This window comes from Scyliorhinus canicula, chromosome 5 (genome assembly GCF_902713615.1).
Source record: "Scyliorhinus canicula chromosome 5, sScyCan1.1, whole genome shotgun sequence".
NCBI lineage: Eukaryota > Metazoa > Chordata > Chondrichthyes > Carcharhiniformes > Scyliorhinidae > Scyliorhinus > Scyliorhinus canicula.
The window spans coordinates 160,503,565-160,529,814 of record NC_052150.1 but is presented as its reverse complement, the minus strand read 5'-3'; the positions used below and the strand labels follow the sequence as shown (position 1 = coordinate 160,529,814).

Below are 26,250 nucleotides of genomic sequence, written 5' to 3'. Positions count from 1 at the left end.
ATGTAGCTGTCCCATTGGTGAAGGTTTGACCCCCTGCCAGTTTGGCATATGGTCTTCTATATGTGACATGGGATACAGATCTAGACATGAGGCTTTATTAGCTGTTAGTTTATAGTCCCTGCAAAGGTGGGCCAACTTTCAGTTTTGAAGGTGGGAACTACTGGTGCAGCCCACTCTGAACTGCACTGTTCGTATTAGCCCATACTGTCTCACCATTCGAGTTTGGTCTCTATTTTGGTAAGTAAAGAATATGGGACTGGCCGTGCCCTGAATTATTTAGGTAAGGCGTCGAGGTCTACATAAATCTTTGTCCTTTCTCCCTTTATTGTAAGGCCTTTTTGGAATACCTATGGGTATTTGCCAATGACCTTGTGCAGTCCACTGGCTCCTAGTTTAAAAATTTGTAGCCAGTCCAGATGGATTCTCTGGAGCCCATCTCTACCCAGGAGGCTGCTGAGGTCTTCGTACAACTATGAGGAGGAGTCTGCTATCCATAGATAACCGTGGTCATAGTAATCCCCATAATCTTCAAAGGTGCCCCTGTATGTGTGGCCAATCTGGGCCTGGTGTCTTGCGGGCCTTGGGGAAAAATGCCCATCTGGAAACGCAGGGAGATCTGTTCCCTGGCGATGGAGATGGCAGCTCCCGTAGCCACCTCCGTTTCTAGGTGATTGCTGTTGACCAGGATTGTTTTCTTTATCAGGGCAACCTGCGGCGTGATGATGCAGTTCAGTTGCATTATTTCATCCTCTACGGGCTAGTAGACTTGACTTCTGGCCTGGGCGGCACGCATACTGCTGATCCTGGCAGCCTTGCCTTGGCCGTGTCCTTTGGCCACACTTACAGCAGCCTGTGACTGACACTTGTTGACCTCCGAGGAGGCATGCTTGGAACCTCTAGGGTTACCTAGCCATCTTTTGAGATGCTAGGATGTCCTGACTGAATGTTGAGTTGGTGGTGGGTGAGGCACAAGGGAGAGTTCAGTGGGAATGCTGGTTTATCTGCGTGATGGTCCTCTTTTCTCTCTGTTCTCTCTTTTACACACCCCCGCACCAACCGCCCCACCCCCTCCTCGCAGCATAAGAAGACTACTATCCATCATTCCTTGGAGTTCTTGGGTGCCTTTCCTAGCATTCTCCAAGGATAGTGATAATTCTATAACCCTTTCTTCAGTGTGGGTTATGCCAACACTTTTTGTTCTATTAATCCCACACACTAGCCGGGCACATAGCATCTCAGTCAGTGAATGGCCAAACTTGCAGTATTCGGCCAACTCCCTTAATCTAGCCAGGAATTCTGTCACAGGTTCCCTGGAGTCCTCCCAGCCATGTTGAATCGGTAACATGGGGAGGATTACTTGATCCACAAGTTCATTGAACATTTTAGTGTCAGGGGGCTGCAGGATAAGTTAAACAATGGTGAATGTTGGGGCCCCTCATGCTGTCAAAAGGATCACTTTATGTCTGTCATCCCCTTCTTTGCGGTTGGCGCTGAAGAAGTAGCGCATGAGTTCGGCATTCTAGGGCCGTCTCCCATGTCCACATCATAAGGCTTGAGGTTCCCAAACAAGGGAATTTCCATGTTTTTCTTTTTGCTTTGGACGCGATTCTCCCCAAAAATTTCTAAGTGCATTTATGGCAGGTTTTTCAGGGAGTCGGCAAGTTCCCCACTGCTTTCGGTGACACCTAGTAACTTTTTTGGACTCTGGGAGTTTCTCACCGGTTTCGCCCAGACATAGAATTTTCTTTCACACTGGGGAGCTGAACTCCGAGATTGGGCTGCCATTTTGAAAGGGTGCGCCGATCTCTAAGTGAGCCTGTGGGTTCCCCCATCCATGGGTAATGTCATGGCCCAAACTTCTCTTACCTGCCCTGCACCCCTTGCTGTCCTGTACACCCCCACCCTTCAAACTCCCCCTCCACCCTCTTTTCATGGGCATTCCCCCCCCCCTTGTGCCCTGACCTTTGGCAGTGCCACCCAGGCACCCTTGCGCTGACACCCTGGCAGTTCTCCCACCAGCTTGGCAATGCCACCCAGGCACCAGGGTGGCAGTGCCAGCTGGGCAGTGCCAATGTGCCTAAGTTCCAGGGGGAGGGCCAGGGGCCCACCCTGCACTATCCCTGACCATCCAGGGGCCTTTCATGACCTGGGAGACCCCCGAGTGCCATTCTGCCAGGGCCACGTTTTTGTGGACCAGCACTGATCATCGCCCGGCTGCAGCGTCCCTGGGGATTCCGGAGAATTGAGGGAGGCCAGTGTATCTCGGGTAACGCTCAAGCGCAACGCAGCCAGAGAATCGCACCCTCAATTTCTTACCGGATTTGTTGTCAGGGAGTTTCAAAAAGAATCCCGTGTATGATCCTCATCACCAATGTAATAATTCCAGGAGGCCCTGAGTGAAAGGCCAAACTGGTTTCTTTTTAACTGAAAATAAGACCACTACTGTGGCCCTAAAAACAAACATCCCAGCCCAGAACTATCCGTCTGTAAGTAACATTTAGAGGTCCCACTAGTGAGCCCAAGCTGGGTGAGCCTCCTCCCGCTCACTACAGGAACCCGTATCCTATGAAGCCCACAGGGAGATCAATCAGCGATTTCCCCCGAGGTCCTCGTGAGGCTTGTCACTCGGCTACTTAATGGCCCATCAGGTAGACACTGTCATGCTACCGAAGATCAATTATCTGATTAATATTTTCAGAAGAGGCTAAACAGCACACTTCACTTTAATCTTGTTTATTTTGTTTGTTTGGTCTGAAAATAGGCTTTGAACTTGAAAAGGTTAAAGAAAATGCGCTCTGCTAATTCAATTTAATAGTACATGTGCGTCGATAAGACCTACCATTGTGCAAATGTGATTGGTTATGTGAAATGTGATGTATGATTTTAGTAATTGCAGCAGGAATGGCCATGAAATGTACTTAACCAAATCCAGATGTAGGGCTATGCAGCTAATTTCAGAAGCAGCTAATTTAACCAACAATAGCTAACTGATCTGGGATTAATTTGAAACGTGAGGTTTATTTTGCAATGTCACAGGCCCCTTTACTGGCCATGGCACTGAATCTTCCCCAGTTTCTATTGGAACTGTTCTGTTTTAAGTGCCAGAGGCACCTCTTGCTTGTTTGGTGGTGTGGACACCAGCTGGCTGAATTGGGTACGCCACATCCCAAATCCTCCCACAATCCCTCCTACTGATTCCATCTGGATTTAAGTCATGCTTCTCTTTGATCACATTGCACCACAGAATCTACATCTGTTCCTACTAAGTTAGCCCCTGAAACAACAGATTCCATTGTTGATTTCTCTACTGTATTTCACGCCCCCCCCCCCCCCCCCCCCCCCTTACAACATGCCGGAGACTGTCTGAAGTATTTTTATTTGGCAATTAGAAGTGATCAGGAGTATGCATTCTGCAGTGTTCTATTTTGAAAAGTGAGTTTGATTTCTCTTTTTTTTCTTGTGGCAGCATCATCTTGATATATGTTGATATACATTTATAATTTGATGTGTTGTATCATGCTACTGCTGAATGCATCCTACAGGTGTGAAAAGCAGATGTCAGTCAAGTTCTTCTCTTGGGAATGAAAATCCACCATATTCTAGTGTCTTCAAAAGGATAGTATGCTGAGACCTCTGTCTCCCTAGAGGTCTGACGTCAAGAGGGTTTATTACACTTTATCTTCCTGATCTTTCCCTGTTTTGCTGTTCACAACATGACCACCGTAAACCCAAGAACGCACCAGAAATAGAAGCAGGAGTAGGCCGCTGGGCCCTTCAAGCCTACCTCGCCATTTAATATGATCATGGTTAATCTATGCCGGCCCCAACTCATTTTCTGGGCCATTTCCCCATAGCCCTCTATTCCTCGATCTATCAACTATTTATCCACCTCGACTTTAAATACTTCCAATGATCATGCCTCCACCCTCCTCCAGGGCATATAGTTGTTGAAAACTCAGGAAACGTTAAGTTATTTTCGGGTAAGGAGGGGCTCGAGGAACCTAGAAGAGGTACGTTGGAGTTTGGAGGCTGCGGTGGGGAGTCCAAGGGGTGTCAAGAGATTGTAATGCCAAGCTCGTCAGTGCAGGAAATGAGGTAAGTGCTGCCTCAGTGGGGGGGTTCCTCGCCGGGGCAAAAAAGAAGAGTCCCATTTGATCGCGGGGTTGTTGAGTGCTGAGAAACACCACGCTAGACGCACCTAAAACAGGACTCTGATTTTTGGGTGTTAAATCGCACCCCAGTTCTCAGCTGAAGGCTGCAACATGAGTCAGAAATTAAGTTCTCTGCTGTACTTTTGAAGTTTGATCATTGTTACTGAATAATTATTGTGAGTAAAAATGATAATTTCAACAGAATGTCTAAGTGGGATACTGAAATCAAAATGAATCCAAAACAATGCCTCTAAATTACTTCAATTTTTACTGATCTTGTAGCTAATGTCCAGAATACGATTCAGCAATGTGGCTTAAGATTCATCCCATATGTGTTATTTATGCGAATGCTAGTTTTAAGCATTATACACGAGAGTAACTGAACTCAAATTTAGCTATTGTAAGCAGAGACACGTGCTGCATTTTCAGTTCTGCAGGTACTGGGTTTTTTTTTTACATCGTTTTATTAGGGTATTTGCAATTTTTATAATAATAACAATAAACATTTCCACTGCCATCACAATCTTCACACACCTCAAACATAAAACAACAGTCTGGCCCTTCCCCCCCCCCCCCCCCCCCCCCCCACTTTGGCATTCTGCTCCTTCTGCCATTTTAATTTTCCCCGTGAAAGTTGACGAACGGCTGCCGCCTCTTTCACCCCCTGGACTCCCGGCTCTTCCGACACTCCAAAGATCGCCACCTGCGAACTCGGCACCGCCCATGTTTTGAGTACCGTGGACATTGCCTTAGCGAAATCCTGCCAAACCCTCTAAGCTTCGGGCATGCCCAGAACATGTGGACATGATTTGCTGGGCTTCCCGCACACCTCACACACCTGTCCTCTACCCCAAAAAACGTGCTCATCCGGGCCGCTGTCATGTGTGCCCGGTGGACTACCTTGAATTGTATCAGGCTAAGCCTGGCACATGATGAGGAGGTATTAACCCTGCTTAGTGCATCCGCCCACAGACCCGCCTCTATCTCTCCCCCAGCTCGTCTTCCCACTTGCCCTTAAGCTCCTCGGAGTTTCTTCCGATTCCAAAAGTTCCTGGTAAATATCTGATACCTTCCCTTCTCCCACCCAGGTACCGGAGACTAATCTGTCCTGTATCCCCCATGGCAGCAGCAGGAATGCCAGAACCTGCCTTCTCAAGAAGTCTCGCACCTGCAGATGCCTAAACCCATTCCCTGCTGGCAGTTCAAATTTATCCTCCAAGGCTTTCAAGCTGGGGAAGCTCCTGTCCAGAAATAGATACCCCATCCTCCTAATTCCTGCCTTTTGCCATCTCTGGAACCCACCATCCAGCCTACCCAGTACAAACCGATGGTTATTATAAATCGGGGTCCATTCTCCCCGTCTTCGAGTGGGTTTCGCCCCACAACCCAAAGATGTGCAGGTTAAGTGGGTCGGCCGTGTTAAATTGCCCCTTAATTGGAAAACAATAATTGGGTACTCTAAATTTATAATATAAAATTAAAAAAATAAAACTTATAAATCGGGGTCCAAACCGATGCTCCCTCCACTCTCTTATATCTCCACCACTGCCCCCAGATTCTCAGAGCTGCCACCACTACCGGACTTGTGGCGTATGGGGCCGGCGAGAACGGAAGAGGTGCTGTTATCAATGCTCCCAAACTAGTGCCTTTATGTGACGCCGCCTCCATTCGCTCCCACCCCGACCCCTCCCTCCTCTCTCCCACTACGCACTTCCTAATCATGGCTATGTTAGTCGCCCAGTAGTAATTACAAAATTACAAAAGTTCGGCAGCGCCAACACACCCTCCCCCCGACTGAGGTACTGGTTTTAATTGTGACAGACATTCAAACTGAGTGTGTTGATTCTGATAATACCGATTTTAAATATAATGTACAAACCCTTTCCCTCCCTAACACATCAGAATTTACAAATGTAAGAATTTTTTTAAATTTAGAGTACTCAATTCTTTTTTTCCCAATTAGGGGGCAGTTTAGCATCTCCAATTCACCTACCCTGCACACCTTTTTGGGTTGTGGGTGTGAGACGCATGCAGACACTCGGGGAATGTGCAAACTCCACACGGACAGTGACCTGGGGCCGGGATAGAATCCGAGTCCTTAGCGCTGTGAGGCAGCAGTGCTAACCACTGCACCATCTTGCTGCTCATAAATGTTAGAATTATAAACAGAAAAAGTCATCAGACTCTCAATTATGGCCTTGGGTGACTGTGTGGAGTTTGTACATTCTCCCTGGGTCTGCGTGGTCCTCTGGTTTCCTCCCATAGTCCAAAAATGTGGAGGTTAGGTGGACTGGTCATGCTAAAATTGCCCGTCGTGTCCAAAAGATAAGATGGGGTTACAGGGATGGGTGGGTGAGTGGGCCTTGGTAGGGTGGTCGTTCAGAGGGTTCGTGTCGACTCGATGGACAGAATAGCCTCCTTCTGCACTACTTATCCCCGAACAGTCACCGAATGTGGCGACTAGGGGCTTTTCACAGTAACTTCATTGAAGCCTACTTGTGACAATAAGCGATTATTATTATTATCATCATTGTTTTATTATTAGTATTAAGTATTCTATGACTCGTATGACTCAAACAATAATTTAATTTTCGAGACCCACCACACTCACTGTCCTCCTCACCGTATAACTCATTAATGCACTCAGTTAACTAAACCTACTTAGACTTTGTATTTCAATTGTCTTTCCATCCCTTTGTGGATAAAGCTCCGCCTCACTTTTTTTTACCTGAGGTACTTTTTTTAAAAATTCTGTCACTGGTATATAAATCTTAAACAAAAACAATTCATTGGGATGATGTATTCCCAAATTTTTTTCATCATTTTGAAAACTTCAATTTTAGATCACTTCTGTCCAAAGAAAATGAACTCCACTTTCAAATTTCTTCCCTTGTATTTCTTCCCAATCTGGGACTATCTTTGTTCACCTCTATACTCTCAGAGGCAATAATATGCTTCCTATGATTAACCGATTTAAGGTACACACTGTACTTCTGGTGGGGCACATATGTTCACTTTAGCTATGATACAACCTTTATCTGTTTCTGTAATTTGCTGTCATTGGCAATACTCACCTTTAGCAATAAAGGGAAAGAATAGAGATATTCATCAGAACCTTGGGGAAGCAGGAGATTCCTCGAGTCTGCATCAGATAGCGTATTGGCCTTTCATTATGAATGGCTACTCATAAGTAAGTCTAGCCTTGTCAAGTCTTGGAATGCTGGGAGAGAGTGGACTGAGAATTCTGACCTGCAGCAAAAAAATATTGTTCCGACTGTTTAAATTTATCTCATAGTTTATAAATATCTATTAAAAACATAGATTTACTTAAACAGTGCATTGCTCTGATAATTGCTGCTGTCCAACAATAGGTGAATGTAAATTAATGAAAGGCAAGAGAAAAAAGCTTTACCCAGCTCTTTAAATGTATTGCTAAAGGCAAGTCATGAAAATGGGCAAAGAAGTGACATGGAATTCAGTGTCAGTAAGTGTAAATTATGCAATTTGTAAATGTGATGCACCTTTTGGTCCTCTTTGACCATTTGTGCAGCTCCTTGTTTTGCCACACTATTGGTGTCAGAATCTAGAGTCTCTATACAAAATAAGACAACATAAAATAAGATGCTTAGTTCTTCAAGGAGCTGGAACTAAGGGACCTGGTGTACATGTGTTTTAATCATTGAAGGTGGAAGGAGCAGTTTATAAAGCATATAGTATCCTAGGCTTTATTAATAGGGGTATAGAGTACAAGAGCAAGGAGGTTATGCTAAACATATACAAGACACTAGTGAGACCTCAGCTGGAACATTGTGTACAGTTCAGGGTGTCACACTACAGAAAGAATACGAAGGCATTGGAAAGAATGCAGAAGAAGTTTAGAAGGATGGTTCCAGGGATGGCAAACTTCAGTTATGAGGATAGATTGGATTCAAGATCATGAGAAGGCTGGGTAGAGTAGATAGGAAGAATCTGCCCCGCTCGTAAAAGGATCAAAAACAAGAGCGCATGGTTTTAAAGTGATTTTCAAAAGAAACAACTGAGATGTGAGAAAAAATATTTCACACGAGAGGTTCGGGTCTACAATGCACAGCCTGAAAGCATGATGGGGCAGATTCATTCGAGGCATTCAAGTGGTCAGTCAATGATCACTTGAATAGAGGCAATGTGCAGAGATACAGAGAAAAGGCAGGAAAATAACATTAAACCATGATGCTCATTTAAGAGCCAGTGCTGACATGATGGGCCAAATGGCAGCCTCCTGCACTGTAAGAACTCGGTGATACTGCATCTTAATCCTGGAACTCCCTCACTAAACCTTTCTTCTGCTCCTTGCTCTCTTTGCCATTTCAGAACCATCTGAAAGAACCAGCTTTGTGATCAAGCTTTCAATCATTCCTCCTAATCTTTCTGTCCAAGGTTTGGTATTGCATTATTATTCCTGTTCCCCACTGCTAACTGTTAAATATTCTTTGGACTGCTGCCTCTGTTAACAGTGTTATGGAAAAAGCATGTTGCTGTTTTGCTGAATGAAAGAATTAACAGTTTCCAAGATATATTAAATGAAAACATTTTAGTTTATGTATTAGTAAATTTGTTCTTGGGATGTGGGCAACACTGACGGTATTTGTTGGCCTTGTTGCTGCCAGGGCAGTAAGAGTCAATTACTTTGTGTTGGACTACAGTTACATGTAGCAGAAGCATATTTCCCTCCGAAGACATTAATGAATCAGTTTTATGCCAATTTGGCAACTTTTATCCTTTTTTGGACTAACCCATACAGGTATATCAGGTTCAATTTCTCATATTGCTGCTGAGTTTGGTGTATTTTGTTGATGTATTTACTCTCTTGTGCTGTGGCCTCCTCCATCTCTCGCTGTCTTCAAGTTGAAGTCTTAAAACACCAGGTTAAAGTCCAACATGTTTGTTTCAAACACTCGCTTTTGGAGCACTGCTCCTTCCTCAGGTAAATGAATAGGTATGTTCCAGAAACACATATATAGACACATTCAAAGATGCCAGACAATGCTTAGAATGCGAGCATTTGCAGGTAATTAAGTCTTTACAGATCCAGAGATAGGGGTAACCCCAGGTTAAAGAGGTGTGAATTGTCTCAAGCCAGGACAGTTGGTATTTCGCAAGCCCAGGCCAGATGGTGGGGGGTGAATGTAATGGGACATGAATCCCAGGTCCCGGTTGAGGCCGCACCCGTGTGTGGAACTTGGCTATAAGTTTCTGCTCGGCGATTCTGCATTGTAGCGCGTCCTGAAGGCTGCCTTGGAGAACGCTTACCCGGAGATCAGAGGCTGAATACCCTTGACTGCTGAAGTGTTCCCCGACTGGAAGGGATGTTCTACAACGCAGAATCGCAGAGTAGAAACTTATAGCCAAGTTCCGCACACATGAGTGCGGCCTCAACCAGGACCTGGGATTCATGTCCCATTACATTCATCCCCACTATCTGGCCTAGGCTTGCAAAATCCTACCAACTGTCCTGGCTTGAGACAATTCACACCTCTTTAACCTGGGGGTTACCCCTATCTCTGGATCTGTAAAGACTTAATTACCTGCAAATGCTCGCATTCTAAGCATTGTCTGGCATCTTTGAATTTGTCTATTTATATGTTTCTGGAACATACCTCTTCATTCACCTGAGGAAGGAGCAGTGCTCCGAAAGCTAGTGTTTGAAACAAACATGTTGGACTTTAACCTGGTGTTGTAAGACTTCTTACTGTGCTCACCCCAGTTCAACGCCGGCATCTCCACCTCAAGTTGAAGGAGCAGTAGTTTGGGGAGTGTGCAACTAATTAACCAGTTGCAGAGAATACACTAATTAACCCGCATCAATGTCACACGTTCTTCATTTTAAAAATGTGCATCTACTGTTATTTGTGCCAAGTTAGCTGATGGCACAAGACTGTCAAGGATATAAAAGTCAAACAAGTGGTCCAGTGCTACTCTGTCATTGCAACATTTCTTCCAGCATTTACAGATTTATAAAAGCACCGAACATTGTATATCTATGGGTTGCAGCTGTTTTCTGAGTTGAAACTGGCCATGATTGCTTTTTGGAATATGGATTTCAAAGCCTTCAGAGCAACAATGGGAGCACTTTTGAGATATTTGTGTATCTGTGACCTGCATAACTTGAGTTTTCCATTGGTGTTTCCACATGCTTAATGACAGATTGCAGTTTATTCATCTCGGTATGCCTTTCATTATTGTGCATGACAAATTACAGTTCAACATAGGCCATATTTTCTCACTTTGTCCATTTAAGGTAAGCATTCCAGTATCGGTCAGTAGGAGCAATTTTAAAGTGCATCCATTGCTTCCATTATTAACCTCCACTGTTTCCTCACTGGTCCTCACGGGGCAGCAGGGTAGCATAGTGGTTAGCATAAATGCTTCACAGCTCCAGGGTCCCAGGTTCGATTCCCGGCTGGGTCACTGTCTGTGTGGAGTCTGCACGTCCTCCCCCTGTGTGCGTGGGTTTCCTCCGGGTGCTCCGGTTTCCTCCCACAGTCCAAAGATGTGCAGGTTAGGTGGATTGGCCATGCTAAATTGCCCGTAGTGTCCTAATAAAAGTAAGGTTGGGGGGGGGGGGTTGTTGGATTACGGGTATAGGGTGGATACGTGGGTTGAGTAGGGTGATCATGGCTCGGCACAACATTGAGGGCCGAAGGGCCTGTTCTGTGCTATACTGTTCTATGTTCTATGCTCTTTGCCTCCTCCTCAACCTCACTAAGATATGTACACACTTGAGGGTGTCTGATTTAGGTATCACTGGTGGTTGTTGGTGCATTGGCATTTATGTTTTTTCTCCTTGTCAATCACCGAGAAATGGAGCAGATGGGCATTATAAATTGGAATATAGAGATTTACTCTGGAAGCTCTTGATCAAAAACATGCATCTTTATTTTATTCTGTTATCATTAAAGACACTATGCACAATAATATTTAAATATATGATGTCAAATATTCCACAAACATGGGAAGGTATAATTAACTTGTAATTCAGTTTATTCATGCTTGCCCGTTTATTGATTCAACTCTCCAACATTCATAATCTGAAGTGTTTCCAGAGCCTCCCTCCATAATTGCGAATGGCTACATATTTTGTCCATGTTTAGGCATCTCACATTAGAATTGAATTTAAAATTTGGACCATATAGTTTTGTTCAACATGCTAATCTGTTCTAGAGACTCATACGTGTTGACTTTGACACCTGTCATCCGATTAACTTCTTACATATTTAGCTAACCTGGATCAGTTGTGCAAAAGCACTGACGAGGATATTTATAATTTAATATATTTTTTTAGGGGGGGGATGGAAAAGAGCAGCGCTCATCTCATATCTATAATGTAAGTCAGACAAGAGAAAACACAGCTGTAGAGATAATGCAGGCTCCCTTATGGCCCCAGCTGAGCAAATTTAGTGTCAATGGGGTGTCTGTGCAGGCAGTACTCTCTTTAATTAGTCTCTCGAGCCTGGTTGGTGGCAGTTCCTCAGACTAACTAATCAATTTGTAGTTGTCTGATGCTAGGTGCGAAAATCTTCTCCGGCTGAGTTTTCTCCCACAGGTCACTCACCTACCCTACAGGAGCGCTCGTTTTAATTTTTCATCTTTTCCATCATGTGGTGCTGTCAGCTGGTTCTAAGAAAAAAGGAGACAAAAAAAATATTTAGTTCAAAGTGCATGTAGGTCAGGATGGGAATGCATTATGGGTACTGATGGGCCAATTAATTATTTAGCACTTGGTGCTTGTCGAGCTGCAATAGGATAACAGCTGAATACAAATGTTATAAAGTATAGGTAACATCAGCAGCAGATTTAGACAGACTAGGTTTGTGATTAATAAACTGTAGTTTCAGGCTATATTGATGCATGGTTGCCGTTTGAGGCTGTTTTTATGATTACATGTAAATTGTGGCATATAAGCTGACCTGGCATTTGGATGATTCCATTTTACCTGCCCCTAAAATTCGTGTAGTTGCATTTACGGTGTTTAAGTCGACCCCTCCCACTTTTTCAGCCACAGCACGCTATCCTCACATTAGTAGTTTTTATGGCCTGAATTTTCCACCTTATAATTGGGCACAAGAGTTCGAGCAGGTGAGAAGGGCTGTGCTGCAAAGATGTGTGGGAGCTTTAGATGTGCCACACTGGCAGACCCTGCATGGCAAGCAACAAAGAGAAATGGGTCTTCCAACAAAACGAATGAAGTAAGCTGTTTTCAAGCTAACTTGTAACATTTGCTAACTCATCAAATAATTGTGCTGCCATGAGGAAATTCGATGTTAGTGAAGTACTGGTGTGAGAGTGGAAGAAATAGCAATCAAACACTGAAATAAGATGCCCAAAACCAAATGCACCTTGAGAACAGGGACCAGCCACTGGTCTAATCTTGAGTAGCATGTATTGGAATGTGTTCTTGAAAATTATCCGAAATGAAATGTGCATATAGGCAGTTAAGTGGGTCAAATCAAATCTCGAGTCTCGAAAGATTTAAGAACAACAGCTAGTTGGTGGAACAAACATATATAGAAAACAGGAGCGGGAGGAGGCCATTCGGCCCTTTGAGCCAGCTCACCATTCATTATGATCATCGAATTCAATACCCTGATCCCGCCTCTTCCCCCCCCCCCCCGCATAACCCTTGATCCCTTTAGCCCCAATTCTAATTCCTTCTTGAAATCACGCAACATTTTGGCCTCATCTACTTTCTGTGATAGTGAATTCCACAGGTTCACCACTCTCTTGGTGAAGAAATTCCTCCTCACCTCAGTCCTAAAAGGTTTACCCCTTATCCACAACTATGACCCCTAGTTCTGAACTCTTCTCTTACCCCCCCCCCCCCCCCAATCAGCAACATTCTTTCTGAATCTACCCTGTCTAATCTTGTTAGAATTGTATATGTTTCTATAATATCCCATCTCACTCTTCTAAATTGCAAGGAATATAATCCCAACTGATTTAGTTTCTCCTCATATGACCATCCCGCCGTCCCAGGAATCAGCCTGATAACCTTTGGCTGCACTCCCTCCAGAGCGAGAACATCCTTCCTCAGATAAAGACACAAAAAATTGCACACACTACTCAAGGTGTGGCGAGGCCACACCTATTCAATTGCAGTAAAACATCTCTATTCCTATACTCAAATCCCTTCGCTATGAAGGCCCTCAAAGCATTTCTTTAGTGCCTGCTGTACCTCTGCGCTTACTTTCAATGACTGATGCACGAGGACACCCAAGGTTTCAGAGTATCCACCGCTCTCAATTTACACTCATTCAAATGATAATCTGCCTTCCTATTTTTGCTACCTAAGTGGATAACCTCACATATCCATATTATACTGCATCTGCCTTGCATGTATCCACTCAGCCTGTCCAAATCCGCTGAAGCATCTCTGCATCCTCCTCGTGGCTCACCCACCCAACTTTGTATTATTTGCACATTTGGAGATAATATATTTAGTTTCCTCGTTCAAATCATTAATATATAATGTGAGCAGTTGGGGTCATAGCACAGATCCCTGCGGTACCCCACTAGTCACAGACTACCAATTGGAAAAAGACCCATTTATTCCAACGTTCTGCTTCCTGGCTGCTAATCAGATTTCTATCCATCTCAAGACACGACCCGTAATTGGATTGGATTTTGTTTGGATTGGATTTTGTTTATTGTCACGTGTACCAAGGTACAGTGAAAAATATTTTTCTGCGAGCAGCTCAACAGATCATTAAGTACATGAAAAGAAAAGGAAATAAAAGAAAATACATAATAGGGCAACACAAGGTACACAATGTAACTACAAAACACCGGCATCAGGTGAAGCATACAGGGGTGTAGTGTCAATCAGGTCAGTCCACAAGAGGGTTGTTTCGGAGTCTGGTAACAGCGGGGAAGAAGCTGTTTTTGAGTCTGTTTGTGCGTGTTCTCAGACTTTTGTATCACCTGCCCAATGGAAGAAGTTGGAAGAGTGAGTAAGCCGGGTGGGAGGGGTCGTTGATTATGCTGCCTGCTTTCCCCCAGGCAGCGGGAGGTGTAGATGGAGTCAATGGATCGGAAGCAGGTTCGTGTGATGGACTGGGCTGTGTTCACAACTCTCTAAAGTTTCTTGCAGTCTTGGGCTGAGCAGTTGCCATACCAGGCTGTGATACAGCCAGCTAGGATGCTTTCTATGGAGCATCTGTAAAGATTGGTAAGAGTTAATGTGGAAATGCCAAATTTCCTTAGTTTCCTGACGAAGTATAGGCTCTGTTGTGCTTTCTTGGTGGTAGCGTCGACGTGGGTGGACCAGGACAGATTTTTGGAGATGTGTACCCCTAGGAATTTGAAACTGCTAACCATCTCCACATCGACCCTGTTGATGCAGACAGGGGTGTGTACAGTACTTTGCTTTCTGAAGTCAATGACCAGCTCTTTAGTTTTGCTGACATTGAGGGATAGATTGTTGTTGCTGCACCGTCCTGTCTTCTGACTTGTCGTTATTCGAGATCCAGCCCACTATGGTTGTATCGTCAGCAAACTTGTGGCTAGAGTTGGAACCAAATTTTGCCACGCAGTCACGTGTGTGTGCAGGGAGTATAGTAGGAGGCTAAGTACGCAGCCTTGCGGGGCCCCGGTATTGAAGACTATTGTGGAGGAGGTGTTTATTCTTACTGATTGTGCACTTGAAACCCATGCACTTTAACTTTACATCGTAATCTGCTGTGTGAGATCTTGTCAAAAGACCTTCTGTGAGCCTAAATACACCACATCCACTGGTTCTCCTGGTCAACTCTCCAATTACATCTTAAAAGAACTCCAGTAGATTTGTCAAGCAAGATTTCCCTTTCATAAATCCATGCTAATTTTATCTGACCCTGCTTTCCAAATTCCGTGCTATGAAATCCTTGATAATGGACTCTAGCAACTTCCCTCCTACCAACTTTAGGCTCACTACTTCCCTTTCTGAATAGCAGGCTCACATTAGCTAACTTCCAATCTATAGGAACCTTTCCAGAGTCCAAAGAATTTTTGAAAATGATCACCAATCGACCTACTATTTCTAGGGCCATTTAAGTACTCTGGGATGAAGATGATCAGGCCCTGGAGATTTATCCATCTTCAAACCTATTCATTTCCCCAAAACTATTTTTCTACTAATACTGGTTTCAGTCAGTTCCTCACTAAAACTTGTGTTACTTAGAACTTCTGATACATTATTCATGTATTTCTTTGTGAAGACAGAAGCAAAGTATAAATTTATTTCCTCAGCCATTTCTTTGTTCCCCGTTATGAATTCCCCCGTTTCTGACTGTGAGGAGCCTACATTCATTTTTGTCAATCTTTTTCTCTTTACATACCTATAGAAACTTTTACAGTCAGTTTTTTATGTTCCCTGCTAGCTTACTTTCATTCTCTTATTTTCCCCTTCTTAATCATTCTCTTGATCCACCTTTGCTGAATTTTAAACTTCTCCCAATCCTCAGATGTATTGCTTTTTCTCACCAATTTTATGCTTCTTCTTTGAATCTAATACCATCTCTAATTTCCCATGTAAGCCATGGTTTGGCCACAGTTCCCTTTCTACTCGGGTGATAAATAGGAGTAAACAACTTTTGGAGTACATCTATTCATTTCTTGAATGCCTGCCATTGCCTATACACTATCTATCCTTTCAGTAATGTTTCCCAGTCCATCATAGCCAACTTGTGCCTCATGCCATCATAGTTATCTTATTGAGATTCAGGACCCTGGTCTCAGAATGAACTATCTCACTAAACACCTTGATAAAGAATTCTTTCATGTTAAGGTCACTCATCCCCAAGGGTTCTCTCGCAACTAGATTGCCAACTAATCCTTTCTCATTGCACATCACCCAGTCGAAAATGGCCTGTTCCCTTGTTGGTTTCTCAACATACTGGTCCAGAAAACCATCCCGCATACACTCCAGAAATTCCTCTTCTATTGTAGTGAGATTAATTTGACTCACCCAATCTATTTGCAGATTACAATCACCCATAATTGCAGATGTTCCTTTATCATATACATCTCTGATTTCCTGTCTAATGTTATTCTCAAGATTACCACCACAGTTTGATGGTCTGTACACCACCCCCACAAATGTTTTTTTGCCCCTTGGTGTTTCGACATGTCTCATGTTGTGGCAGAGGATCCGAATCACTTGGAGACTACTGAAATACCTTCGATGGAAACTGGTAGTTTTGGCAGCTATTCATCAAAAGACAACAGAAAAAACACCCATTGTGCCACTTCAGCAACATGGATGAAATGCCCATGAATTTTGACACGCCCAGCAACAGATCTGTGGAGTGGAACATTCAAAATAGGTCCTAGTGAAAACCACAGCACATGATAAGACGAGATTCATGATGGTACTAGCCAGCTTGGCCGACAGAATGAAATTAAAGTTTTCAAATATAAAACCATACCAAAAATCAAGTTCCCTGCAGTAATTTCTATGCATGTCCATGACGATGTTTGGATGGATGAGGAATGCAGTTCTGTCTTTTTCACATTGCACAATGGCAACAGTCCACACAGGTGGTTTACATTTTATACTTGGCTATTATGTTATGCACAAATATGAGCTGCCCAGGCTGAGTATTTACATGGCTTATCCATGTTGGGACTTAATTCAGGATTGACCACAACTGAGGGAAGGAGCCTTGATGTTATTGGAGGCGTGGATTAAGATATCTAACTCAATGATGACGAAGCGTGCAATGTCACCCAAACAGGTACTAGTGACTAGCTGCATAGTGATCTGAGCACCGACCCTTCGGTACATCATCTGACTGTGTTGCCATCTTTATTTAAATATTAACATTAACTCAGGAAAAAGCCGAGTGGCCATCGAGTCTGCACTGACCCTCTGAAAGGGCACCCTACCTAGGCCTACTCACCCGCACTCTCCCCGTAACCCCATAACCCCTCAGCATTTGCTCGGATACTGGAAGGAACCCCAATCACTTTTTTTTTTATTTGAAAAAACTTGAGGAAAGGATACTTTGCTCCAGGAGTGATTCCACACAAAAATAGGGATTTGGTATATTAAAACTAACTTTATTACTAACACAATATTGAATTACCTTAACATCACGGAAATATAGCTTACATTCATCAGTTAAACAATGCTTGACAATAAAAACACTTGAACTCCTAACTGATTAAAGGTCAAAAGTTACCAAACGCAGGATTACTTACCGTTGGACAGAAAGTTCTTTGAAAGACTGCTTGGAGAGAGAGATAGATCCTTTCAGTAAATAGGCTGCAGGTCCCTGTCTCAGGTTAATGCTGAATATGTTAGCCATCTGCAAAAGCAGTTGTTCAGCTCTCAGTTTCCAGAAACCAAACTAAAACAGCTGCCTGCTATGGACCTGGTTCCTCCCATTACTTAATCATCTTTATCCCACTCAAATCTCATGACCTACCTACTTAAGTTTCAACACTGGATGTGATTCAGAGGCCTTGTCGCACTCAACTTGGTGATGCGATGAGGCTGTTGAATCTCACGGGAGGCTTCTCGTGAGATTTGTGACGCTCTAAACGCCTCGCGAGATTTCATGAGACATTGTGATCTGGATCTCGCCCTTGCTGGGCGAGAGCCAGATTAACATATTTAAGTTGGGTGCAGTGGGGACTCTGGAGACCGCGGTGGGTTGGCTGAGGGAGGCCAAAAGATGCACGTCCCAATACGTGAGTCATCTTCCTGCACTGGAGAGTTGACCCCATCAGTACAAGAAATGAAGTAAGTGCGGGTCAGTGACGTGTTCCTCGCCAAGGCCAAAATAACACCAAAGTCCCATTAACCAGTGGGATACTTCTCAGCGCTGCAGAGAAACACCCCACTAAACACGCCCAAAACGGGACTCTGTTTTAGTCCCATTGAATCGCAAGTCCGCTTTCAGGCGCGTTTTTGTGGGACTCGGGGAGTTTCTCCCCATTGAGGCCACACATAGCTGACAGGCTCCTAGCATATTGGTATGCCATTTTGAATGGCTACGCAATGTCTACACCCCATCCCCCCCAAAAAAAAAGCTTTTCGGACCCCTCAAAAAATCCCCTCACTCCCTCTCTCATGGGCAAAACCCACCAGGACCTGACCCCTGGCACCCAGGCACCTTAGTATTGCAAGTCTGGCAAACTGGCAGTGCTTCAGACAACCTGGCCTGCGAGAGACCCCAAGGTGACATCATGCCTGGCCCATGTTTGTGGAAACCAGTGCTAAATGGCGCCTGTTAAAGCCTTGCCTGCGTGGCCATTGATTCCAGAAGCCAGGTGAATGCAAATGTGCCTAATGGCTCATTTAAATGTCATTATCTGGAACACCAGATCGCACTGGGTGGAACGAGTCGGATGACTTGCAATCGGCCCAGCGCAGAGCGTGATTTGGGGCTGTCCTGGGATTCACCCGTTGTGCCCAGCTCTTTGCCATGCACAATGTAGTAGATGAATCGTGCCCAATGTCACCAATGATCTACTCCCCAGAGAATTCCCAGAAATCATAACACAATCCCAAGAGTCCTCTCGCATTAACATGATTTGAAAGAACTGTGACCTTTTACCACATCTTTATTGCACGTTTTGTAGCCCCTAATGCTGTCTGTCTTTTGAACCAAGATATTTTTTTAAAAATACATACACACATACATACACACCCTAAACCGGGCTTTTGAAACATTACTGTAACAAATACATATATAATATACATATCAATTTCCTGCATTCATCACGTCTGTTGTATTAAATGTACAAGTGTACTGTGTCTGTTATATATTCAGTGATGTGATTGTTGAATATTTGTTAAAGATTCCATATAAAATGCTGCTCTGAAATTATTTCAAACTGAATCCGTTAGGAAGTCAACAGGGCTAATTAAGGTCAAAATGTTTCTTCAAATGAAGGTAGATTTCCATACAAGATGAATTATAAAAGCACAATACTTTCAAGTAGTATGTCGGTCATTATTTGACTTTGTTTCTGTAAAACAGTCCTACTCCTTCAAGTCAACAGATCCATGCTAGCCCTAAAAATACATTGGTAAAAATATAGTTCTAGCTTCAGATATAATTGGTTGAGATGTACAACAGTTCTTTACTGGGTTGGACTGGGGCACCATTTTAGATTTAGTCAGTTCTCTGTAATTCCTACATGTCAGAGAATTTCAAGATACCCAACAGCATATTGATTTGAAATTGGTTAAAAAAAACTGAGACATTCATTCTAATAATAGTAATGTGATTGTTTTTTCTTTTTGTTGAAGGTTAACTCCATCGTCAGTTCCAAAGAGCAGCTAAAGAAACAGAAAAGCAAAGGAATTCAAGAACCTATTCTCTTGTTACAGTCATGCTAGTGAATGGCTGCTGTCTTCACTACAATCTTGCCATTTAGCATTGTGTGGGTTTATTTGTGCTTGTGCTCTGAATTTGACATATTGAATGCTAAACCTTGGCATGCAAGAACCACCTTGTTTTTTTTTTAATAGTTTGTTTAGAGATCCACTTTGCTGATAAATGATCTGTGCTGTTTTACAGGCTCTTGTCTGTCAGTCTTTTGATTTTCTGTAGTAGAGTAGCATTTTTGTAAAGCTCATTCAAATTTCACTGGCAACATTGAAATTCTGAAGATATTTTTGAAACTATCATGGGCATGCCAGGAAATCCTCTGATGCCAGGATTACAAAGCAATCAACAGTGGCATGAAAGACATTGCATATGTTTTACAAAAATCAGCATACCTTTGTATACAATTGAACTGAAATAGCTAGTGAACCACTGTGAACATTTCTGACAGTGCTCCAGCTGGGATCTTGCAAGGAACATAGATAAATCCACAGCTGATGGGGTGAGCTGCAGTGTTTAAAACGGTTTGTACTATCATGAGGATCGCCTGCTTAGTTTTTTTTTTGGAAGAATACAAAAAACGTGTACATAATGGAATCTCTTTATTTCCTATGAAGTCTGGGGTTAGATTTTTGGGGTTAGATTTATGCCCAATTTTCCATTAGTTCAGAACCTGAAAAAGCATTATTGCTGCATTTCTGTTTGTGCTTGTTTGTGCTAAAGACAACGTAATAGGGGGACTCATTCAAATAGTAGAGTTAAAACCTGTGGGGTTGCACAATGCACTAACGAGAGCCACTGGATTCTTCAAATTCTGTTGTTGTCCTTTTAACCTTGTGGCCTGGAACCATTCATTTTGTCCAGTACCAGCAAGAGCACTGACCTAATTCTAACATAAAGACTAATGTGTTTTTTAAAACATATTTTGTGCTTGGTTTTATCTCCAGACTAAATACAGCAGTAAAATTTCTGCTCCTTTCTGTTTCTAGTGAAGTTGTGACCATGATCTTTGCACATGCAAAATGCTTCACCTGAAACAAGTTATTTTCAGTTATAGTAAGCAGTCATGTATTTAATGAGTGTTTTTAATGTCCTAATTATTATTCACAATATTTCTTTCTGGTGCCTAATCATGTAAACGGCTTGTCTTTCATCATTGAGCGTATTGGTGACCACGTTCTTTCTCTGAAATCATATTTTCTCTCAAATTATTTTCTGGGATTATATTCAGTAAAGGTTAAATATATTTAATTTTGCAACATAATATCAGTTACAATTTTTCCATATAAACCATCTGACAGAACCTTATTTTTTTCTGTTGTGTCCAAATCCAAAAAAGAACAAAACCCTGATATTCTGAAGGTGACTCCTTGCAACAACAAAATGGAAGCATGTGATATAAGCATGATATAAATTGTACAAGTGGTTCATTGCTTATCAGAAAGAAAGAAAGCAAAAAAAATACAGATAGGTTGTGACCTGTTCCAAATTGTTTCACAAAAAATGCTTTTGATCATTTCATCCAGAAAGCGTCTCGTGGTAAACAAGACAGATAAAGATTGATAATGAAGAGGCATCATGACTTAATGCCATTTTTCATTTTTTTTTAAAATGCGACAAACAATATCATAGAACATTCCCATTTTTCCAATTAATGTCTAGAATCCTCACCAAAGAAGTCTTATTTATAGTTTCTGATTGCTTCATAATGTATTCCTGAGCTGTTCAGCAAAATATTCACAGTCCTTCTAACAGTCCATGGTTTTTAGTATACTCCCGAACATAAATAAAATATATATTAATTTTGAATATTAAAAATGATAACTCAAAATTATAAATGTCATTGAGGACTTATTTACATTAAAGAACAACTGTCAGGGCAATTTGTTCTGTATATTTAGGAGTAATTAAAGATACAAAATCACAGAAATTTAGATTTAGGTTATTAAAGCCTGTCTGACTTACTGGCACAAAAATTATCATGGAAGTTAAATAAAAAATTGACGTTTTTATACTGTGTACGTTGATGTCAATTTGTATGATTGTATGTCACCTCCCAAATTTTCCTCGATTTCTGATGTTTCATATGTATATAACTTTCACTCTGGCTGTCCCTTTGAATAAAGCTTTATTTTGGTTGCATCAATTTTTAAAACAATGTTATTTGAATAAACAAATCTCAGAAGCACATTCTACTGATGCAACCATGTCATTAGTCACAAAATCTTGGAAAATTAGCATAAAAATGCTTTCAAAATAATATGTTAAAAAGCAAATTAAGGAGGATAGTTTAAGAAAAATATCTTAATTTTTCTATCAAGCCTGTTAATATTGGATTTGTTTCTTCTAGCAATGGTGAAGTGCCCGTTTACAGTACTTGTGTGTAATATGAACTCCTACCTACAATGTGGATGAGATATCATGTTAATAGCAAATTGAGTCAAAAAAAAGTAGTAAAACTAACTGAAAAAATGCAAAATGACTTGTACTATAGCATAGTTACTTGATAAGTGTGGTTGTTATATTTGATTATAATGTGCTCTTTTTATTTATCAATCTGATCTTTCTATAAAATAGGTTGCACTGTGTTATGCTGACTTTACAATCACTGAAATATACAGTTTAGAATTTTAAAGGAATTTAATGGTGCACTGAGTACTTCAATTATGTCAGTACTTGCACAAGAAAGCAAACTCTCGGAGTTAGAAACTTTGGAAATTTACAATGAAGTGAACACATTTATTATCTCTCTTTGTAAATATTCATCTTTTATGTGCTTTCACGGTGATACTGGGTGGGATTTACCGACCACTCCTCCGTGTATTTTTTGGCGACGGAGGCAACCCGCCAGCGGGATGTACCAACCCCACCATTGTCAACGGGAATCCGCCATCATAAACAACCGGTAAATCCTGCCCACTATGTTGGGCATACAATATTTTATTATTCTTTGAGATTTTGTGTGGCAAATCAGCAGATGTTAATTAACTTTATTTGAATATTTTTAAACGGATAAATAGTTCTTGGTTGACAACTTTGGTACATAACAAGAATGCAGAAAAACCATAAGCAATCACTGTGCAGTTTGTGTGATAATCAGAGTTAATCTGTTCACTTCATGTGTCTGCAACATGGGCTGTGCAGTCTCATAGATTATCCTTCTAAAATTTCCTGTGAATATTTATTTTTTGTAACCTTTTTTAAAGGAAATATATAATGTATCTTCCCTGACAAGTCTTTACAAAAGAGGAGTTAAAATAAATAAGCTGTTCCTCTCATAAATCAAATAATAGTTCAGTGATTGCAATAACCTTGCATATTGGGTTTTGAATGTCTCCCCAAAGACATTTACATGAAGATTATTGTATGTTTATGCTGTACTGCCTTGTAAATTTCTTGAGCACTGAGGTGAAGGCAAGTATCCTAAACATGCGACTGTAATGTGTTGTTCAAAGAATGTGCACAACTATCCTTCAATTATGTTGTTTTTTTTGTACAATGCATCTCTTCAAATCCATCTCCTTAACATATTGTAGTTTGGTACAGAAACAAAAATATACATGAAACGCAAACAAATTACCAACATTAAAAAGCCTAGAATGTAGTAACAGTATAAATGTTGCATTGTCTGTTACAAGTTATATGTAATGAACTATTACAAATGTATTAATCGTATGTCCTTCTGTAACTGTTGGTTTCTTGTTACATGAAAATAAAATATATTGCACCTGTTAAATGAGTGAGAATCAATTACTGCCTACTTATTTTGAGCAAGTACCAGTATAATAATTAAAATAATCATATTTTAGACATGTTAATGGGTAGAACCAGCATCAAATTACAAATGGTGTTAACATTTAATAGTTCATGACTTAGTGCGATAATTGCAGTTCCACGTTGTCCTTTCATTTCAGCATAACCAAGTAAAATTAAATGAGCAAAATACTTTTAAGAAAATGCTGCATTAAGGATATGTTTTGAAGAGGGGTCTGATGTATTTCTGAGAGTATGAAAGTGACTGAATTGGTAGCCCATTGTATAAACACCCTACCTGGTATGGTACTAAGCAACAAAGGCCGGGACGACCCTTAGACTTTATTAAATCACGTGATCTCACCACAGTCACTTATAAATCGTATTTTGTCCAGGAAAGGGGATAATTGTATGCCAGTATTTCTGGAAGAGAAAAAACTGAAGTGGGGGGGGGGGGTTTAAGGTGGTTGTGAAACAAAGGAGGTTACGTTAGGTGAATAATAGTTTCCATCTTAATAGGGCAGCACGGTAGCATTGTGGATAGCACAAATGCTTCCCAGCTCCAGGGTCCCAGGTTCGATTCCGACTTGGGTCACTGTCTGTGTGGAGTCTGCACATCCTCCCTGTGTGTGCGTGGGTTTCCTCCGGGTGCTCCGGTTTCCTCCCACAGTCCAAAGATGTGCAGGTTAAGTGGATTGGCCGTGATAAATTGCCCTTAGTGTCTAAAATTGCCCTTAGTGTTGGGTGGGGTTACTGGGTTATGGGGATAAGGTGGAGGTGTTGACCTTGGGTAGGGTGCTCTTTCCAAGAGCTAGTGCAGACTCGATGGGCCGAATGGCCTCCTTCTGCACTGTAAATTCTATGATCTTCATGCACCTGCACTAAATGAAAGAATGGCCTTATGGCTTTCATATGCTTTTTAAAAAAATCTTTTTTCATTCTCCTCATTTTCCACATTTTCATCAAATACACAACAAAAGGCCACCAACAATAACATACAGTATCAATCCCCAGTTGAAGTCAGATTTAGAAAGAAGGTTTTTAGACAAAAGGTACCCATTGGCTTAGATGCTTGCATAGAGGCAATTTTTAGGAATTAATAGTGTATAAACAATGCATGTGATTTTATAACCAAAGAATTACTAATATCAGAAAGGACAAACGTGCAATTAAAAAGAAGTTACACAAAATGGCTGTTAGCTGAGCTAGCAATACAAAAGACACAAATGTTTTTTAGCTGAATTAGCCACATTCCTGAACAATCATTAGGCTGGGTTAAGTTGCAAACTGGTATAAATAACAACATTTACTTCAGACAGCAGAGTTAGTCAGGGAGACAAGAATGATTGATATCAAGGCATTGAATGGAAACAGACATGGGAGATTCTAGGGAGTACTTCACCAGCGAGTGGTAACAGCTCCACAGGACAAGGAGCATTATGTATCCTCGCCAGCTCAAGGTCAGGTGCAGGCAGGAAAGGTAATTTTAACAGTTAGTATGAGTGACTTCTTCATGAAGTTAGGGGCTGGTAAGATACCAACCCACTTTACGTAACGTCAAATTTAATTTAACTAATGTCTCACCAATATTATTGGACAAGGTCTAGCCGAAATGGGCTGTTTAGCTGTTTTGAAAAATGTTTAAGAATGGATGTTTTCCTTTGTTCGGGTCTGGGATGCCACCTCCCCGCTGACGAAATAAACCGTTTGATGGAAGGACCAGCAGCCCTGGGCATTGAGTGATTTCTTTGAGATCCTCTCCCGCTAACAGCCCCAAACACCACCCCCTTGAATATACAAACCCAAACATCTTCGGTACATTCCAAATAAAACAAAACAAAAGGACCAAAAGGAAATTAACAGTTATCCCATAAATAATGTGTTCAATCCCACCAATAAACCCCCCCCCCCCACAATGTTCGATGGATTCTAATTCATGAAAGTGCAAGATAAACAATTGCCATGAATTTTAAAACCCTTCCATCCTCCCCCTCAGCTCAAACTTCACCTTCTCGAGCGTCAGAAATTCCAGCAGGTGTCCCCTCGCCAAGCCAAGGCACAGGCTGGAGAAGTTGACCTCCACTCCAGCAGGAGCCGCCTGTGGGTAATCAGCGAGGCGAAGGTTAAAACATCTGTCTCCGCACCCGCCTGTAGCCCAGGCCTGTCCAATACCCCGAAAATGGTTTGTAGGGGCCCTGGCTCCAAACTCACATGTACTACCTCAAAAATTACCTTAGAAATCTCCCTCCAATATCCCTCCAGCTTCAGGCAGGACCAAAACATGTGGACATAGTATTCGGGGCTCCTCCCACAGCACTCACACACATCCTCCACCACCTTAAAGAGTCAGCTCATCCTCGCCCTCGTGTGGTGTGCCCTTTCCACAACCTTCAGCTGTATCAGCCTTGCACACGAGGTTGAGGCGTTCACCCTCCGGAGCACCTCACACCACAGACCATCTTCCGTAATCTCCGCCAACTCTTCCTCCCATTTGGCTTTAATCAGCTCCAAGGATACCTATCCTCCCTCAAAAATCTCCCATAGATCGCTGACACCACTCCCTTCTCCATTCCCCCTACAGTCAATGCCTCTTCCAACAACGAGGGGGCCGGCGCCATCGGGAAGCACTTAACCTCCTTGATGGCAAAGTCCCGGAGCTGCAGGTACCTAAATACTTCCCCCTTGCCCCAGTCCATATTTCTCCCCCAACTCCAGCCTCGCAAAATGACCTCTCAGGGACAGGTCTTTTAATACCATGACTCCCCTCTCCTCCATCTCTGTAACTTCCCATCCAACTGCCCTGGCTTAAACCTATGGTTGCCCCTAATTGGCATCTCTCTTGACCCCGCCCACAATTTAATATGCTGCCTCAACTACCCCCAATTCTTCAGCGTTGCCACCATCACAGGACTCCTAGAATATTTACCAGGACCAATGGGAGTGACGCTGTTGCCAACACCCTCAGCCCCAACCCCCTGCACAGACTTTCCTCC

At 42.3% G+C, this 26,250-nt stretch overlaps 1 protein-coding gene across 3 annotated transcripts in view; it reads left to right on the top strand.

Annotated features, from left to right (window-relative positions):
- Positions 1–23,240, top strand: part of cdk14 (cyclin-dependent kinase 14) — a 776,296-nt gene extending 753,056 nt beyond the window's left edge. For all 3 annotated transcript variants that reach the window (XM_038797927.1, XM_038797929.1, XM_038797930.1), the window contains one exon: positions 19,426–23,240. The gene's annotated coding sequence lies outside the window, so the exon portion shown is untranslated. The remainder of the gene's footprint in view (positions 1–19,425) is intronic.
- The last annotated feature ends 3,010 nt before the right edge of the window (positions 23,241–26,250 follow it).